Here is a 17,363-nt window from a genome sequence, read left to right as displayed (position 1 = left end):
ACTTGTGATATTTCCAATTTATGCTGGGTATATCAGGAGGTAACCCAATCATAAGCTTAGGAGTAGCTTTATATGTATCTATATGTGCATATATGCATACATATGTGTGTATACCTTCATACACATATATGTATACATACATTTGCTTATATACTCATTAATTCATTTATTTACTTTATGAATTCGCTCATGTGATTATTGAGGCCTAGAAGCTCCAAGATCTGTAGTTGGTATCTGAAGACCTATATAATTTCTAGTCCAAGGTCAGGAACAACGTTTCAGCACAACCATCAGGCAAAGCTTCCTCTTATTTAGCCTTGGCATTCCTTTCAGATCTTCCCTCCCTCATTAAGGAGGGGAAGCAGCTTTCTACCCAGTCTACCAATTCAAATGTTAACCTTATCCAGAAACACCCATAATGATACTCAGAGCAGTGTTTGAGCAAATGCCTGGGCACCCCATGGCCTGGTCAAGTTAACACATAAACTTAGCCATTATAGAAACTTCAATAATTCTCTCTCAATAACTGATGTAATGGCTAGACAGAAAATCACTACAGGAGAAGACTTGAACAATACTATCACCTTGACCAAACTGACATTTCCTTGTATTAGCTGCCAAAAATGTTCCACATGAGAGGGTCAGCGTAGCCTAAGTACTCCTGGTGGAGATTACAGGGCCAGTTAGCCACCCAGAGAGCAACAGACACAGTGGTAGGACTGCTAGGAATGCGAACCAGGCACAAGGCCAGCTAATGTGGCTTGTAGTTATTTTACTGATGAAGCCACATCTCGTGGATCAGTCTGAACAGCATCAGAAGCTAGGCTGACTTGTAGACCTCAGTCACTGCATCTGAATTATCAAGGTTACCTATTACTTAGTCTTCTTGTTACCAAGGAGGATGCATATCATCTTCCTTGTAAGTATACCTACCATGGTCTTGCAGTGTTTCCTTACAGGAGGAGGACTCCTAGCAACAAAGACATCATGATTAGCCATGCAATTTGATCTAGCCAATGGAATGTGAGGGAAAGTGGAAGTCATGCCCATGCAGAAACTTTAAGAGTCATTCTGGGATTCAACCTTTGTTCATTTCTCTCTGCTACAAGAATGACACATCCTAAATAGACATGTCAGCCTGGATTTCTCAACCTGGGTTCTAGAATAGAAGACATGTGAAACAAAGATGCAGCTGACTCATAAGTTGGAATGGAGCCGCATCCTACTGAAGCCAGCATGTTATGTGAGTCAAGAATAAGCTGTTACCACTGAGATATTGTCAGAGCATAACTTAGTGAAAAGCGGCTCGCATACCTTGCCACTGAACACCCCAACTGATGCCACTATCCCAGTATTGGTAGACATTCATTGGAATCCCTTCCCAGCCACTTAGCTGCAGAGGAGGGTTAGGGCCACGGCAGCCACATTGATGTTATTCGTTAGCCTATGGGTTGGGGCCATTGCAACCATCTTGATATTATAGCTCTGTAGCACCCTCTGTCCAGAGCTGGTCAAAATGGTCCAAATTCTCACCTTTGAGAATTTGCTTCAGGCCTGGAGCCTAGAAATTGGAAGTCTACTCACTCCAGTGAAAAACTTCAAGGATAAATCTATAAACTCCTTCTAGCCCCTAGAGAAGTCTGTATTCTTATTTCATTCTTTTGCTTTATTAATTTTTCTTGGATTCCATATGATATCCCAATATGTTTCCAAAAAAAGCTGCTTTTTAAAGTTAAACCAGTGCTAGTTGGTTTCTGTTTATTTGCAACCAAAAGTACCTTAACTAATACATCTAACATCTAAAACTACCCTTTATTACTCAAATTCATTTTTAAAATGCTGGCTTAGCAAAGGCCAGGCCCTGCCAGGGACTATTCCTACAGTGGCAAGGGATGTAGCAGAAGCTCTAAGCTAAGGGAATTGCCTTTTTAAGAGACTTAAGACTCATGAGGCTGGTCAAAAACAAAGCAGAGCCTGAGTTTCCAAAACCCATATCTGCATTTCAGTCTCCACATGGTGTATTCTCTTTTTCTTATCTTCCCAAATAGGGTCCAGGTTTCCAGCTGGCCTGGTGGGACCTCTCCCTAGATCATCAAGACAATGAGTCCGGCAGAACATGGATGTTGCACAGCCGTCCTGCTGTGTGAATGGGTGGTCCCTCGCAGAGTTGTTTTTGGCCAAGTGGGTGCTGGGTGTTTTCAGTTACAGTTGCATATTGTTGCCTGCAACTTCTTGGCAGTATTCCAAACTAATGCATTAAAATATAATTGCGTTTATTAAGAGAAAGAACAGACATGCACGAACACAGGATTTTGCAAAGTTAAGGACAGCTAACTAATAAAATAAAAGTTTGTATGAACAAGGCATGGAACTGATTTTATTGGCATTTCCACAATTTCTTTTTTTCTGAGCATCTGAAAAAAAAAACAAAAAAAACCATCCACCTACCAAATTTTCTTTGGGGTGCCTGCCAGATTCCTGGACAAAAAGCTTTAAATTTTTAGCCATCAATAGAACAACTGGAGGGTGTGTTTCTCCTTCCCATGTGTCTCTAGCTATCCTGATTATTACTTTGAGTTTTACATTGATTGCTTTTAAATATCTGCTGGATATTTCTAATTTGGAAGTCTATCCACCAGGCCTAAATTCGGTTTGATATAAACAAAATTAATCTAATCTCTCACTCCCCAGATTACAATTTCTTTTCCTTCTATAAACTGAAGTTATGTTATTACCACTAAGCCCCCACACAAACCAATTAGAAGTCTCCCATCTTCCATGATGCCATCATTTCCATGATATTCCACATCTAATCGGTATCTGTCTTCTGTAGATTTATCTTTCTAAATAGTTATTGAGTCTATTGTTTCATTGCTTGATAGAGGAGAAATGCTGAATCACTAAAGTAGCTTTTTAATTGGTCTTGTGATCTAATACATTATCATGCCTCCTTTGGGTTATTCATGTTGCTACCAAAGCAATCTTCTTAAATTATAAATTGGATAATGCTACTCATTATAAATCTTTGAATTTGAGGCTTTCTGTAGACCAAATGTTTGTGTCCCTCTAAAATCATATGTTGAAATTCTACCCATTGATGAGATAATATTAGGAGGTGGGTGGGGCATTTGGTAGGTACTTGGTTGAAGAGGATGGAGCCCTCACAAGTGGAATACGTGCTCTTATAAATTGACTCCAAAGAGAACCTTGCCTTTTCCATCGTGTGAAGACACATCAAGAAGATAGCCACCCATGTATCTAGAGGAAAGTTCCTATCAACCATCAATCTATCGGTCTCTTGGTCTTGGACTTTCCAACCTGCATAACTGCAAATATGTTTCAGAACAAATATGTTGTTCAAAACCACCTAGTCCATGATATTTTATTATAGCAGCCCAAATGGACCAACAAAATGCTATAGGTGTGATGGGTAGAGTGGAAACTCCAAACTCTTGTGAAGGGCAGTTAAGAACTCTCAATTATGAGTCTAACTGGATTTTCAAATAAAATAAAACATTGTTAAAGCAACAAAAAGGCAAAAGTTCTGAGAGCTATGCTCTTTTCATGTCACAGTTTTATTTATCTCATGTTCAAATAGTAAAGAGGATAAGGATGAAGTTATGTCCTTCCTTTGAGCTTGAGTTTTACCTGTCGTCATGTTCTATCCCAGGTGGAACCACTTACTGGGCATGTTTGGTCATTGGGTATTAATAAGTGTTCAGACAGGTTCAGAGTCACTATTTTTGTAGATGGGTGGTGAGGGAGACAGGGTATTTATCCCAGTGCATATAAAACTTCTCTATTGCTAAACACCAGTCTTTGTGCCAGCCTGTGGGATATCTGCAGGTATGTTTTAGTTGAGTCATATCAGTTCTCATCCAGATCTTTCTATGGATCTTCCAGCTGTGCGAAGTGGGGATCAGCTGTGCTCTGGATCATCCTTTTAAATCCCTGGGAGTGACTTCTCACACAACACCCTCCCTGCCAACTATTGCTGGTGCTAAGGGCTGTTGTTCAGACCTGTTCCTACGAAAGAAAATTTTCTTTTCCCACACTTACTTTTCTGGGCGTCAGCTCTGTAAACATTTCACTCTTTTGCTCTGGTTGCTCTTGTCTCCCTCAGTACTCAACATCCTGTCTCCTCTGTGGAAATCCTCCCAGGTTCAGCTTAATGTCACCACAGCAGATCCGGATCCCCCAATCAGAATCAATGGCTGCCTCCATGCATTTGAACTGCATTTGACACAGCCCTCTAGTTAGGATTTTTGTATCCTGGCTAGCACTGTGATTGGTTGAACACACTTTTACCCTCTCCAGTAGATTGAGCCCAGGGACCGACTTTTCTATCTCTGTACCCCAAACTGAGGACTGAGCCCAAACGTATTCAGTAAATGAACACCACCCTGCAACCCTCAGGTCCAGCTGGTGCAGGAGTCTCATCTGTGTCATTTTCCCTGATTTGTTTAATTATTTTATTTTATCAACATGGACTCTCGGAATTGATAGATTTGCCTCTTTTTCATCAGCAATGCCTTTTTGAAAGAAGTGCAAATTTAAATTCTCAGGGTCCATAGGACTCATTTTCAGGAGACTGTGTCACACATGAAATGAACAGATGGTCTCCTCCCATCTTTATAGATAGAATGACACGTAAGTTATTACCAAATTGGGATAGTTTGGAACATGCTAAAATTCAAATATTTTTTGAAATATTTGTTGACAAACGAGCATTGTGAGTCTATAAATAACTGTATTCAGAAATAAAATTAATTGTAAAAAAAAAAAAAGAATTACGTCTCTGGGAATTGAAAACCTCTCTATATTGCTTGTGTGCATGTTAAAGAATAACATATACATACCCACATACTTTAATCAATTTCTCCATAGTACTCCCCGAGGGATTTAGTTTTTTTTTTTCAGTATAGTCTTATTTTCTCTCTCACACAATTGCCCACTATATTCTTCAAGTCGTGGGGTTTTTTTCCTTTTTTTCTTAATTTAATGTTTTTTTTTTAAAGATTATATTATTTATTTTTAGTTGTGAAAGTTCTTTCTATATGTGTTGTAGCATCTAGTAAGCTCTGAAGAGATACTGTTAAGTGCATGTATTTATAATTTTTCTTTTGTGTATCCAAATCTATGTAGCTCAAACAGTTTCACGAATATTATCATTTTGCTCCAATTTAGAAAATCTTTATTTGACAAAATTTTAAATTTTCTTTCTTTTTAAAAATTTAAAAATTTTGATTAGCACATAATAATTGTACATATTTATGTGGTACACGGTGATGATTTAATATATGTATAGAATTGTAATGTTCAAATCAGGATAATACCATTGCCCTCTCCTTAAATATTTATTATCAGTGTTATTTAATTATTATTTTGATTCTACAAATTCTTGGTGCAGTGTGATAACTTGATGCATGAATATATGTGCAACAACTCAATCAGGGTCATTAACACACTCATCTTCTTAAATTTTTTTTTTCAAATTTTCATTATTTGATTAAATAGTTGTAAATATATGTGAGATACAGTGTGATATTTCAATACATGTAAATAATATGTACTGATCAAATTGGGGTAATTAGCATTTCCATCATATTGTTTATGTTTATATTTAACTTTATTTCCTCTCTCTGAGTTATTGCTAAAATGCACAATAAATTATTGTGAACTATAGTCATGCCATTGTGCCATAGGACATTAGAAATTACTCCTTATATCTGTGTTTTGGAAACTATTATGCAACATTCACCTATTTTTCTTTTCCCTTACCTTTCTCATATTTTAATAAACTGTATTCTATATAAAGATCAATTTGTTTTAGAATCCACATCTGAGAGAGAACATTCAGTATTTGCTTCTCTATGTTTGACTTATTCATTTACTTAATGCCTCCCGGTTCTATTTATTTTTGCTGCAAATGACATGATATCATTCTTTTTCTGAATAATATTCCATCATGTATATATACCACATTTTCTTTATCCATTCATCATTGATGGGAATCTAGGTTGTTTCCTTATCCAGTCTATTGTGATAATGCAGCAATAAGCAGGGGTATGCAGAAATCTCTCTGATATGTCACTGACATTTCTTTTGGCTTTATAACCAGAAAAATGGATAATCTATATCATGGAATTCACTCAGATAGTTTATCTCCTTTTATAGCTATTTTCACTAAATTTTTCACCATATTTTTTATGTCTCAAAAGTGGATCCAGGCACAGTGGCACATGTCATAATCAGCTTCTTGAGAGGATAAGGCTGGAGGATTATGAGTTCAAGGCCAACCTTGGGCAAGAAATATAGTGAGATCCTGTCTCAAAACAAATAAACATACAAACAAAAAACTGTCATAAATGTGATTGCTTTCCAGTACAGAACACTCACTATTTCAATTAGAAATTACAGTTTTATCAACAATACTTTCCCAAATCAACATAATCCAAAGTACAATTATAGAATTTCAAAGGTAATTTTGGCAGTCTTTTGAACTTTCATTGTCTAACTTTTTTTGGTTTCTCCAGTACTTATGCTTTATTTTCTACCACTGCATTTCAGAAAATTTCGCAAGTTGACTTTTAATGTTATTTTCTTAAATTGATTATATTAGATTATTATAAGCAAAATGTAATAAAATTTAGAGTACTAATTTACAAATGATACAGGCTGATTTATGCAGTAGTTCTTCCCATGCTGAAGTATTTCTAAATCCAATTGATATTGGTGATGGGCAGCAAAATGAGAAAATGCCCACAGCCATGTATGTATGCATGTATATATGTTTGTGTATGTGTGTATTTAAATTTTCCCCATTTCTCTCTCTATATTAAACATTCTCTATTAAAGTTTCAATACATTTTAATAACTATGTATTTTATTTCACTGTAGAATATGACGATGAGTTAGGATACAAGTGTAAATTCTGTTTGTAGCACAACCAATTTCAAGAATACTTGCACATTTCTATAGATTTCTTACTATATTAAAAATATAATTTTCATCTCAATAGGCTTACAGGACCCAAAATATACAAAATTACAACAGACCAACACTGAGGCACAGTATTGTGAAAATGCCTAACATATAGAATAAAGATAGAATTTTAAAGGCTGCCAGAGAAAAATGACAGGTCACTTTTAGAGGGAAACAAATATGGATCTTAGCTGATTTCTAACTCAGACCCTCAAAGCTAGAAAGGCTTGGAATATTATGTGCCAAGCTCTGAAAGAAAATGGATGCCAGCTAAGAATAATATCCCCAGAATAATTAACAAAAGTTGAAGAATTCACAACTAGAAAGGCTACACTACAAAACATTCTCAATAAATTATTCCAAGAAGAAGAAATGAAAAATAGAAGTGAAAAGCAGAAAAGGGAAGAACTACACTAGCAGGATTATAAAACAAAGAAGAAACAAATTCAAAATAGAAATAAGAAATGAGTCAAAAATCATTTCTCAATAATAACATGGAATGTAAATGGACTAAATTCATCAACCAAAAGACATACACTGGCAGATTGTATTAAAAAACAAGACCCCAAAATGTGCTATCCTCAAAAGAATCAAAACACTCACCTCATAGGCAAAGATATCCACAGACTGAAGGTAAAGGTTGGGAAAATATCACATGGATCTCATAAACAAGCAGGTTTGTCTGTCCTCATATCTGATAAAGTGGACTTCTAGCCAAAGTTGGTCAGAAATGACAAAGAAGGACATATCATACTGCTTAAAATAATTATACATCAACAAGTCATAACAATTGTAAATATTTATGTCCCAAACAATGGAGCATCTATATACATAAAAAAAAAACCCTTCTAAATTTCAAGAATCAAATAGACCATAACACACTAATATTGGGTCACTTTAACACACATCTCTCTCCACTGGATGGATTGTCCAAATGAAAACTAAATAAAGAAGCTATAGAACTAAAAAATATGATGAATATTTAGACTTCACAGACATATTCATCATATTTCATCCATCAATGATTGAATAACTTTCTTAGCAACATAAATAATAGAGATAATACCTTGCATTTTATCAGATCCTAAAATAGAATAAAATAGAAATCAACAATAAAATAAAAAAACAGAAGCCATTCTAACACCTGGATACTAAATAATACACTATTGAATGGCCAATGGATAGTAAAAGAAATCAGGGATGAAATCAAAATACCTTTTTAGAGGTAAATGAGAATAGTGATCCAACATGTCAAAATCTCTGGCATTTCATGAATGGGATTCTAAAAGGACAGTTTATTGCATTGAGCTCCTTCATGAAAAGGATAGAAAGTCACCAAATAAATGACCTGACATTACATCCCAAAGCTCTAGGAAAAGAAGAAAAAAAACAACAGAAGCAGTAGATGTCAGGAAATAATTAAAATCAGAGCTGAAATCAATGAAATTGAAGCAAAAAAAAAATGATAAAACAAAAAAGTTGTTTCTTTAAAAAAATATAATTGATAGACCCTAACCAAGCTAATGAAGAGAAATAGAGTTAAAACTTAAATTACTGAAATTTATGATGAAAAAGGAAATATCACCATGGACACTACTGAAATATGGATTATAATTAGAAACTATTTTAAAAATTTATTCTCTAATCAAATAGAAAATCTTGAAGACACTGACAAGTTTCTAAGACATATGACCTACCCAAATTGAATCAGGAAGACACAGAAAGATTAAACAGATCAATTTCAAGTAATGAAATTGAAGACACCATCTAAAGCCTACTCATAAAGAAAAGCCCAGGACTGGATGGATTCTCAGCTGAGTTCTACCACCTTCAGAGAAATACACCCATACTCCTCAAATTATTCCATGAATCAGAAAATACCCTTCCAAACTCATTCTGTGAAGCTAGTATCACTCTGATACCAAAACTAGACAAAGACACATCAAGGAAGGGAAACTTCAGACCAATATCCCTGATGAAGGTAGTAGCAAAAACTTTTAACAAAAAACTACAAATCACATATGTAAACATATTAAAAAGATATGCACCATGATCAAGTGGGGTTTGTCCCAGGGATGCAAGGTTGGTTCCACACATGAAAATCAACAAACATAATTCATCACATTAACAGATTTAAAGACAAGAATCACATGATTATTTCAATAGATGCAGAAAAGGCCCTTGAGGAAATATAGTATCCATTCATGTTCAAAACACTAGAAAAGCTGGTCATAGTACCTCAACATTATAAAATCTATATGTTTGAAGCCGAAGGCCAACATCATTCAAAATGGAGAAAAATTGAAAGCATACCCTCTGAAAACTGGAACAAGACAAGTATTCTCTCTGTCACCACTTTTAATCATCATAGCCCTGAAAACTCAGGCCAGAGCAACTAGGCAGAAGAAAGAAATTAAATGGATATGAATAGGAAAGGGCTGGGGTCATGGCTCAGTGGTGGAGAGTCTGCCTGGCATGTGTGAGACAATGGGTTCAATTCTTAGCACTGCATATAAATAAAAATAAAGTTCTATCACCAACTAAAAGAAATATATTTAAAAAAAAAAGAATAGGAAAAAAAGAACTCAAACTACCCCTATTTGCTGATGACATGATTCCATAATTAGAAGACCCAAAACCTCCACCAGAAAACTTCTAGAACTCATAAATTAAGTCAGTAAAGTAGCGGAATATAAAATTAACACCCATAAATCTATTGCATTCACATACATCAGTAATGGATCAATTGAAAGAGAAACTATTCCATTAACAATAGCTTTGAAAAAGATGAAATATTTGAGAATCTAACAAAAGAGGTGAAAGACCTCTACAATGAAAATTTATATAGAATACTAAACTAAAATTTCTATAAAACTTTATAGAATACCAAAGAAATTGAAGAGCATATATAAGGAACTCAAAAAACTTAACACCAGAAACACAAATAACCCAATCAATCAATAAATGGGCAAATAACTGAACAGACACTTTATAGAAAAAGAAATATGAATAGCCAACAAATAAGAAAATGTTCAATATCTCTAGCAATTATATAAATGCAAATTAAAACTACACTGAGATTATATTTCTCTGCAGTCAGAATGGCAATTATCAAGAATACAAATAACAATTAATGTTGGTGAGGATGTGGGGCAAAAGATGTACTCATACATTGTTGGTAGGACTGCAAATTGGTGCAGCCACTTTGGAAAGCAGTATGGTGATTTCTCAGTAATCTCAAAATGGAACCACCATTTGACCCATTTATCCTACTCCTTGGTATATATCCAAAGGACTTAAAATTAGCATTAATATAGTGATGCAGCCACATCAATGTTTATAGCAGCTCAATTCACAATAGCTAAGATATGAAATCAATCTAGGTGCCCTTCCACAGATGAGTAGATAAAGAAAAGGTGGCATATATACACAATGGAATATTATTCATCCATAAAGAAGAATGACATTATGGCATTTGTTGCTACATGGATGGCACTGGAGATTACCATGGATGCCCGTGATGAGACTAGTGTCCCAAGCTCCCTGGTTCTCCATCATGTGAGGATACAATGACAAGGGTATCATCTGCAAGCCAGGAAGAGAGCTTTCACTAGGAAATGAAACTGCCAGCACCTTCATCTTAGAAAGCCACCAGAACTCTGAGAAATCAATGTCTGTTGTTTAATCCACCCAGTCTATGGTGGAATTTATTGTAGCAGCCTGAGTAGACTAAGACAGTGGCTATTGTAGACCAGATGAAAGACAGAGATTGGAGTGAGGGAAGAAAAGAAGAAGAGAATGGAAGAGAGGAGAGAGAAAGGTCTCAAAGTCAGAGCTAACACGTAGCCTGCTTGACCTCACACCTCAGGTTCAACACACCAGGATCCACTGTCCTTCACCCAGCGGTGTGTGCGAGGAGCAAGTCTGTCCTATCACTGGAAGTGTCTGAGAAAAGACAAACCATCTCTGTGGGTAGCCATTTTCTTCTTCCATGATGTGGAAAATTTAAACCCTTTCTGCAGACAGCCTGCCTGCACACTCTCAGGAGGCACAAAGATCCTGGCAAGCTCTGTGCTCCAAAATCACCCTTCTCCAATTACACTCCCCCAGGTTCTTCGATTAGTAGGCCCCAGCAGCTTCTCTCCACTGAGCCAGTCTGAGGTTGTGGCCTAATGCATCACAGGTGGGTCCTGGCTCCAAACTCGTTCCAGATGGCCTCAGTCTCAGCTTTCCAGCAACCAGTTATATTTTGGCTATCCTGGGATCATTAATGGTACTGAAGGGCCATGATTCCTGAGGATGGCAGAGACATATCCTGAAATCAGGACCTTTGAAAGACCTTGTGCATTGGAGCACTGCCATAATATATGCAGTCATGGGGAGCAAGCACATCCTGACCTGGCTCTCAAAGTTCACTGTGAAGGGCCCATGAATTTGACATTGTGAGTGGTCTGTCTGCTTGGGTCACATAGCAAGTATAAAGTGGATCATCTGTGTTTTTATAGAAAATAATTCTATTGCCCCTGAGCTCAGAGAGAATAAGGATATGCCCTTGAATCCTGGTAATTACTGCACCAGTGATTCCTTAGGAGGGCTGCATGCTAGGGCAACGGTGGAAGGACACTGCATGACCCTCATGGTTTTTTAAACCCATTTCTAGCCATATCACTACAGGAAGAGTATAATATTTTGTTAATTGCATCTTCATACGACAAAAGAAATTCTTTATTCTACAAAAGACTTTTTAACTCCCTTTTTAGCTACAAAGCTTCCCAAGGCAGATACTAAAAGTTTAGCAAATATTAGGCTATTAGGGGAATTTTAAATTTATGATATGCTTCAAGCAAACATACAAATAAATAAATAAAAGTGAAACATACTTGGATTAACCATGTTTGGGACTCTTTAAAGCTCAGGCAAAAAATTCTGAAGAGTCAAGAACATGATGTATAAAACCAATCAACCTTGGTTTAAATCAGAACCATCATTTGCATTCTTGAAAATTTGGGGGGAAAACTTCATTTATTTTTGACAGCCATTATCTGTGAAATTGGGATAATCACAACATAAAAGTTGTCCATTGGGCTGGGGATGTGGCTCAAGCCATAACGCGCTCGCCTGGCATGAGCGGGGCGCTGGGTTCAATCCTCAGCACCACATAAAAATAAAATAAAGATGTTGTGTCCACCAAAAAAAAAAAAAAGAAAAGAAAGAAAAGTTGTCCTTCGGTTTAGTTCACTTTCTTGCTTATGTATCTTTTTAACCCTCACAAATTTGTGCATTTTGCTCATTTATTTGTTCATTCCTTGAGTGCTCGCTCCTAGTCAGGCACCAGGATGGATGGTACAAGAAACCCAGTAAAGTAGACGAACGAGACATTAAACTTGATTCAACAAACATTGAACACCTATTACAGGCCAGTCGCTGTGCTGGGTGATGGGCAGAAGATAATGTACAACACAATGTTTGTACTCGTGCGGGTTAGTTGGTATGAAATTACTTATACTATAGTATGATTATAGCTGCAACTAGGTTCTAGTGCCATGGAATATGATTGGGTATAGTTGACTTGCTTAACTAGTTCCCTAACCCTCCAAAATAAAAGTAGGTCTGGGTTCTGGGAGGAGTTGGAAGTTAGGTCCTAGGCAAGAGGAAGTTTATGCTTTGGTCACTGAAGGAGAAGAAATCAGCTGGATATACTGACATATTTTCAACGTTTCCCAAAAGCTATATTATTATTCCTAAAATTCTCAAAAATATGTTGCTATGTCTAAAGTTCTCAAAAACAGATATATTGTCTCTTTACTTTTCTATACCATTCATGTGCTTAGTACTAGAAATGGCTTTTTTTTTTTTTTTTTTTTTTGGTACTAGGATTGAACTCAAGGGTGCTTAACCACTGAGCCACATCCCCAGCCCCTTTTTATATTTTATTCAGAGACAAGGTCTCACTGAGTTGCAAGTGCCTCCCTAAGTGGCTGAGGCTAGCTTTGAAATCTCCACCCTCCTACCTCAGCCTCCTGAGTGACTGTAATTACAGGCATGCACCACCACGCCTGGCTCAGAAATGGCAATTTTTAACACTGCACATTCTACTCCTGGAAAATGACAACAGCCAAAGACTTACCAGTGTCATTGATGTTGAAGTTCCTTTCAGCCACCGTGGTAGAAACTGTTATTTGCATCTCCCAACCCACTTTCCTCTCTGCCTTCTGAGCAGAACACTGATTGAATTCTGGCGAAAACACTGCATTTCTCGGCCTCCCTTTGGCTGGGGAAGATGGTTGGGTTAAAAAACAACAGGGTTTTCTGGATTTGTGTAGCAAGGGAGCCATAAGGTTATAACTATCTGACATTGGATATAGACCTAAATAAATATCACATGATTCTGCTGTGCGCCTGGGTCTGTCACAAGTGTGTGTGTGTCAACTCTTTACATGTGTTGCATTTTCTCACCTCAAAGCAAACTGCTTCCTGTTTCCACCATTCCCTTCCCCAAGGCCACACAGTTCATTAGTGACAGGACTAGGATTCAAACTTTAGTTCATTCCACTGCAAATTGGGACTGGCAAGCGTGGAACAGTGGAGCACGGGACAGTGTACGCAATGCGCACAGCGTTGGCCTTTGAACAGAGTTGGTGCTAAATCTATTATGAGTTTCCTTCACCTTCCCTTTTTTAGTGTCTAGTATCCTGGACGCCAGGAGGAAGAAAACAAACTTGTTGCCAATCAGCTGGAGTTCTTTGTAGAACGTGTACGGGTGGCGGGTAGTGTGTACTTACACATGCATGGGTGAGGGGAAGCGGTGGTTTAGAGAATGCCGTGTAGGCATCAAGAGGATGCAGTGCAGGTCCTGGTGTTTATTTGGACTGCAGCAGAGCATGTGCTAGCATCTCATCACCTGGCCTGGAGAGTGGACCCTTGATTGGGACCTGGTTTCAATACTCATTATGAAATCCAATTTGGCACATAAGCCAAACATCTTGCCTTTTTTTTTTTTTTTTTTTTTTTTTTTTTTAATTTGTCTTTGCAGTTTCTATAGCATACCTCCTGGATAGCTGGGCTGCTGTACAATGTAAAAATCATGATGAAACAGGGCCGAGGGTCTGCTGCTTGGGCAAGATGCAAACAAGCTACATATGTGTATGGTTCCCGTCTATGCATGCATAGATGCAATACAAAATCATTCTCAATAGCAGTTAAGGAAAAACAACTAGTAGCTGAAGAAATCAGGGGTCAGTGTTGTGAGAACAAGTCAGTTAGCAGCTTCTGGAGGTAGGCCCTAGCTGACCACACTTCTGTGTATGTCCACACATGGGTAGATCATGACATTTGTCTCCTCATTTCACTACAGTCCTCATGTTGGTCCTTTGCTGATTTTCTTATCTTATTCCTATTGTCTCCTGCTTCTGGGTTGTCATCCACCTAACTCCTCCACCTGGAAAGACTTGACTAAATCTAGATGGGCCTCTAGCAGGCATCTCCTATTGCTGATAAATCAGACTCCTGGAGAGAAGGGATTATATGCTTTAGTGGTTGCAATTCCCACAAACTAAAGCCAAAAAAAAAAAAAAAGCCATAATATGTGCATTCAAGAATTTGATTTTAGTAGAATGAAATGCTGACATTAATAACAATATTTCATAAGAATGTTCCAAATATAAAATTTAAAAACAAAGTAAAATGCAATATTTAGTACCTTCAGAATAAACATTTTATAAGCATGGTAAAAATCAAGTTAAATTATATAAATATGTTGAATATATACCATTCCAATAAATTGGATAAAAACAAGCTAACATAAATAATCAAATTTATTTGTGTATATTTGAAAATGAAATCTATACTGGAAAAAGTACCAATATTAAAACTAGCACTAATTTCATACTGATTAGACAGGCAGTATTTGATGAGGTGATCATCCTTGGTCTTATTGGTTCTTGCCATTCTGATGCAGAGAAATCCATATCAAAGCAAAGGTCTGGATGACTTGAAGGCAAAGGAGCTATTTGATAACTAAAAAATATACAGGGAAGGAAGTTTTCTCTGGTAAATACATTTCAATATTTGAAAAAATATGTTCAGACAAGTTCTCAATTTTTTAATTTCATTGCTGTCACCTTTGTATATCACTTACACCTAGTGTAAGAATCACAACTGACATATTAGTCAGGGTTCTCCAGAGAACGAAACCAATAGGAGAGGTAAGAGAAGGCAGGGGAGGGGGGCAATCTACCTACCTTAAATTCATTATATTAAAGCAGAAATGGCTCATGTGACTATGGAGGCCAAGATGTCTCATGATCTGCAGCTGGTGAGCTGGAGACCCAGGGGAGCTGTTGTAAGTGGACTGATGTTGTAAGTTCCAATCCTAGGGCATGAGATGACAAATGGCAATGGCTGCCCATCAGGGATAAAAGCAGCCTCCTTGCAAAGTAGAAAAGGCTCTCTTCTCTGGGAAGATGAAACCCCACCCACAGGACGTGGTAAAGAAAGCGTGGGTGAATTTTATCTAGTATTCCCTTAGCCTTCACACAATGCACAGATTGTACCATGATAGGTGGTGAACTTCAGTGACCTTATTTGATTTGTTTCAAAAATACAAAGAAACCTGTTTATTAGTTTGCTGTGGCCTTGTAATTAAGCCAATACTTAGTAATTTAAACTATTTGCCATCTCTTACAATTTTCAAGGGTCAGAAATTCAGAAGTGGCATGGCTAAGCATTTCTGGCTCAGGTTTTCTCAAGAGGTTCAGTTAGATGTTGGATGGTTTATTGGTGTGCTTGGGATGCTATAAAAATTCAGTAAGTTAGGTGGTTTAAACAATAGATGTGCATTTCTTGATAATTCTAGAAACTGGAAAGTCCAAGACCAAGGTACTGGCCAATTCTGGTCCTAATGAGAACCCTTTTCCTTGGCTTTTTAATGACCTTCTTCTTGCTCACATCTTCATGTAGAGGGAAGGTGTGTGTGTGTGTGTGTGTGTGTGTGTGTGTGTGTGTGTGTAAATAGAGAACACTCTGTGGTGTTTTCTTATAAGATTGTTGATCTCATCATCATGGGAACTCCACCTTTCTGACCCTATCTAAACCTAATTACCTCCTAATGGCCCCATCTTCAAACACCATCACCTTGAGGATTAGGCTTCAACATCTATATGCTGAAGAGACAATTTATTCCATAGAAGGTAGGACTGCAGCATCTGAGGGTTTGACTGGGACTAGAGGATTCACATACAAGGTTACTCACTTATAGACTAGCCAAAATTCTGCATTGTATAGGTTGGAGGGGTTTCCCAGTATATGGGACGTCCACTGTTAAATCTGGGAGTGTTCCAGGCAACCGTGGATGACAGGCTACCTTACTCAGTCACAGGGCTGGGAAGTTGGTGCTGGCAGTTGATGAGTAGCCTTGCCTTTACATGAGGAAGCATCTTCCATTCTTCTTGAGTGACCTCACATCATGGGAAATGACTTGTTTAGAGTATAAGCAATTTAAGAGACCAAGCTAGAAGCTACAATGCTCTCATGGCCTGGCAGGGAAGTCACACATTGGCAGCTCTACCATAGCCTATTGGTGACACGAACCAGCCCTGATTTAATGTAAATGAAGTCCATATGTGAGCATTAGTATCAGGACACAGGGATCATGCAGTCAGTGGAGTCAGATTTCTACTTCTTGTCTGCAGGAGGGCACCAATAGAACAAAAGACTTGTAGGAGAGTCTTAAAATGGAGTGGTTGAGAAGGAGTCGTGGTTTGGATTAAGTGGCACAAGTGATGGAGAAAAGTGAGAAAAAAATTGTATGTGCAATTAGCAGGGTCTTTTATATGTCAAACAATGTATACCTATCCTTTTGTATCCTTAGGCCCAGGTGTTGAAATTATTGATCACTGGCTACTTTGAATAATGAGTTCAGTTCATCTGGACTAAGCACCTAGTGTGTGCTGAGTTCTGGACTGGGAGCTGTAATACCTTAGATCTCCTCTGAACTTCCCATTCTTCAGATGGTTCAGTACTTATGTAATTTGCCTAAAATCAGAACAGCTGGTGTGTGTGGACCTGGACCCTGGATTTATGACTGGAAAATCCATGATGTTTACATAGTTTCTCAAATAATTAAATGTCTCACATCATTTTGAAGATAAGAGCTTTTTAAATTTACTTAAGAAAAAAGAGGATACTTTTCAAAATAAACTAGTATGGTTATTTTCACATGTTAAAAGCATTTTCTCTAGCTTTATTTAATAATTTAATGCCACAGAATTATAAGTAGATACCACTGTATCCATTTGACAGACGAAGAAGCTAAGAATCATGAGCCTTCCTAGGTCCAAGGGACAAGGGGCAGGAGTGAGATGAGGAGCCTGTCCATCCTC

Source organism: Callospermophilus lateralis, chromosome 7, assembly GCF_048772815.1.
Source record: "Callospermophilus lateralis isolate mCalLat2 chromosome 7, mCalLat2.hap1, whole genome shotgun sequence".
In the NCBI taxonomy this organism is placed as follows: Eukaryota; Metazoa; Chordata; class Mammalia; order Rodentia; family Sciuridae; genus Callospermophilus; species Callospermophilus lateralis.
The sequence above is the reverse complement of the archived record's forward strand: the minus strand, read 5'-3'. Positions refer to the sequence as shown.